Here is a 254-nt window from a genome sequence, read left to right as displayed (position 1 = left end):
CCGAAGGGCTAAAGCGCAGGCGGTGGTCGGTCGAGGAGCCACGGCTGCCCGGAGGCAACCGAGGGACGACTCCTTTTGGTCGTGGGTCCGTCTACTTTAGCCGCCCCTCAGAGCGGGCGCGGATATTTCAGTTCTCGGCAGAAAACGCGCGTGGCCCTGGGACAAGACGTCCCCCCTTCAGTGACGGGACGTCCCGTCGGGGCTGGGATTTCCCCTCGGGATGAATCGTCCCTCGCGGGAGCAGCGGCCCCTCA

This window comes from Meleagris gallopavo, chromosome 8, assembly GCF_000146605.3.
Source record: "Meleagris gallopavo isolate NT-WF06-2002-E0010 breed Aviagen turkey brand Nicholas breeding stock chromosome 8, Turkey_5.1, whole genome shotgun sequence".
Classification (NCBI taxonomy): Eukaryota; Metazoa; Chordata; class Aves; order Galliformes; family Phasianidae; genus Meleagris; species Meleagris gallopavo.
This window is presented reverse-complemented; position numbering follows the sequence as displayed.